Below are 3590 nucleotides of genomic sequence, written 5' to 3'. Positions count from 1 at the left end.
TGAGAATAAAAACCTAGTATTTAGACTTATATTCCTTTCAGTACTTGGAAGATTGAATAAGTATTAACCAGTTGTATCTCTTTTCCTATTATCCTTTTCCTGTTTTTCATAGTCTTCTTTTGGATTTGTAAGACTTCTTTGTGTATCAAGGATATCAAACTTCCTTTCTGTTATGTGTTCCAAATATTTTGCTATTACATTGTTACCTGTGTTTATTCTTCTTTTTTTAAAAATTAATTAATTTATTTTTGGCTGCATTGGGTCTTCGTTGCTGTGCGTGGGCTTCCTCTGGCTGTGGCAAGCAGGGGCTACTCTTTGTTGCGGTGCACGGGCTTCTCATTTCCATGGCTTCTCTTGTTGTGGAGCATGGGCCCTAGGCACGCGGGCTTCAGTAGTTGTGGCACATGGGCTTAGTTGCTCTGGGGCATGTGGGATCTTCCTGGACCAGGGCTCGAACCTGTGTCCCCTGCATTGGCAGGTGGATTCTTAACCACTGCGTCAACAGGGAAGTCCTTGTGTTTATTCTTTAAAGTGAGACTTGTATATTTTTTCGATGTTCTTCCTAGTGAACTCATGACTGTTGAGTCATTGTCTCTTTAATCCCAAGCCACTTATATTTAATTTCTTCTTCCATGTTGAAGGGTGCAGTGTTCCCTCAGCTAAGAAAACGATCCCCATAACACTTCTATTTTTTTCTTTCATATAATTGACATATAGCACCATACAAGTTTAAGGTATATAGTGTAATGATTGTCTTACCTACCTCATGAAATGATTACCACAGTAGGCTTAGTGAACATCCATAGTCTCATATAGATACAAGATTAAAGAAATAGGAAGAAAATTTTTCCTTGTGATTAGAACTCTTAGATTTACTCTCTTGACAACTTTCATGTATTGTAAATATAACATACACAAGTATTAATTACATTTATCATGTTGTACATTATATCCTTAGTACTTATTTATCTTATAACTGGAAGTTTGACCTTTTGACTGCCCTTCTCCAATTCCCCCTATACATCCTCCACATCCCTGCCTCTGGTAACTACAAATCTGATCTCTTTTTCTGAGTTTGTTTGTTTTTGAATGTAATTGACTTACAACACTATTTTAGTTCCTATTATACAACATAGTGACTGCATATTTCTATATATTTCAAAATGATCACCATGATCTAGTTATGCTATGTCACCACACAGAAAAGATATTATGTAGTCCTATATACCTCAACTGTACATTTCATACCTGTGACTCATTTATTTTGCAAATGGAAGTTTGTACCTCTTAATCTCCCTCACCTATTTCTCCCCTGACCCCTCTCCCCTCTGGCAAACCCCTGTTTGTTCCCTGTATCTATAACTCTGTTTATGTTTTTTATGTTTGTTCATTTGTTTTACTTTTTAGATTCTACGTACAAGTGAAATCATATGGTATGTCTTTCTCTGTCTGACTTATTTCACTTAGCATGATACCTTCTAGGTTCACCCCTGTTGTTGCAATGGAAAGATTTCATTCTATTTATATGGTTGAGTAACATTCCATTGTACATATATAGACCACAGCTTTTTTAACCATTCACCTATTGATGTGTACTCATGTTGCTTCCGTATCTTGGCTATTGTAAATAATGTTGCTATGAACATAGGGGTGCATGTATATTTACAAGTTAATGTGTTTGTTTTCTTCAGGTAAATACCTGGAGTGGTACTGCTGGATCATATGGTAGGTCTATTTTTAATTTTTTGAGGAATCACCATACTTTCTTCAACACTAGCTGCACCAGTTTACATTCCCACCAACAGTGCACAAGCAGTCCCCTTCCTCTACATCCTTGCTAATGTTTGTTATTTGTTGATTTTTTGATAATAGCCATTCTGACAGGTGTGAAGTGGTACCTCATTGTGGTTTTGATTTGCATTTCCCTAATGATTAGTGCTGTAGAGCATTTTTAATGTGCATGTTGACTATCTGTATGTCTTCTTTGAAAAAATGTCTATTCAGAACCTTTGCCCATTTTTTAATTGGGGTTTTTTTTATGTTGAGTTGAATGAGTTCTTTGTATATTTGGTATGTTAACCCCTTATCAGATATATTGTTTGCAAATATCTTCTCCAGTTCAGCAGGTATCCTTTCATTTTGTTGATAGCTTCCTTCATCATGTAAAAGCTTTTTAGTTTGATATAGTCCCATTTGTTTATTTTTGCTTTTGTGTCCCTTGCCCAAAGAGACATATCCAAAAACGTATTATGAAGACTGACATCAAAGAGCATACTGCGTATTTCTTCTAGAAGTTTTATGGTTTCAGATCTTATACTTAAGTCTTTAATCCATTTTGAATTTATTTTTGTGCATGGCACGAGAGTAGTCCAGTTTGATTCTTTTGCATGTAGCTGTCCAGTTTTCCAAACACCATTTGTTGAAGAGGCTCATTGTGTATTCCTCATTGTGTATTCTTGCCTCCTTTGTCATAAATAAATTGCCCATATAAATTCGGGTTTATTTCTGGGCTCTCTATTCCATTGATCTTTGTTTTTGTGCCTATACTATATTGTTTTGATGAATGTAGCTTTGTAATAGTTTGAAATCAGGGAGCATGATACTTTGTTCTTTCTTCTCAAGATTGTTTTGGCTGTTTGGAATCATTTGTATTTTATACAAATTTTGAAATTTTTCTAGTTCTGTGAGAAAAGCCAGTGATATTTTGATAGGGGTTGCATTGAACATGTAGATTGCCTTGGATAGTATGGTAATTTTACCAGTGTCTCTTCTTCCAATCCATGATCACAGTATATCTTTCCATCTATTTGTGTCATCTTCATTTGCTTTCATCAGTGTCTTACAGTTTTATGAGTACTGGTCTTTTACCTCCTTAGATAGATTTATCCCTAGGTATTTTATTCTTTTTGATGTGATGGTAAAAGGGATTGTTTCCTTAATTTCTCTTTCTGATAGTTCATTGTAGTATATAGAAATGCAACAGATACCTGTATATTAATTTTGTACCCTGCAACTTTACCAAATTCTTTGATCAACTCTAGTAGTTTTTTTGATGTTGTCTTGAAGATTTTCTAATGTATAGTTATCATGTTAGCTGCAAACAGTGACAGTTTACTTCTTCCTTTCCAATTTGGATTCCTTTTATCTCTTTTTCTTGTCTAATTGCTATGGCTAGGATTGCCAATAATATGTTGAATAAAGTGGCAAGAGTGGACATCCTTGTCTTCTTCCTGATCTTAGAGGAAATGGTTTCAGTTTTTCACCATTGAGTATGATGTTAGCTGTTGGCTACCATATGTGACATTTACTATGTTGCAGTATGTTCCCTCTGTACACACTTTGTTGAGAGTTTTTTTTTTTATCATAAATGGATGTTAAATTTTGTCAAAAGCTTTTCTATATCTATTGAGATGACTGTCTGATTTTTAATCTTAAATTTATTAATGCGGTGTATCACACTGATTGATTTGCAGATACTGCAACATCCTTTCATCCCTGGGATAAATCCCACTTGATCATAGTGTTATGATCCTTTTAATGTATTGTTGGGCTTGGTTTGCTAATATTTTATTTAGGACTTTTGCATCTAT

The sequence above is a fragment of the Lagenorhynchus albirostris genome, chromosome 3 (assembly GCF_949774975.1).
Source record: "Lagenorhynchus albirostris chromosome 3, mLagAlb1.1, whole genome shotgun sequence".
In the NCBI taxonomy this organism is placed as follows: domain Eukaryota; kingdom Metazoa; phylum Chordata; class Mammalia; order Artiodactyla; family Delphinidae; genus Lagenorhynchus; species Lagenorhynchus albirostris.
The sequence above is the reverse complement of the archived record's forward strand: the minus strand, read 5'-3'. Positions refer to the sequence as shown.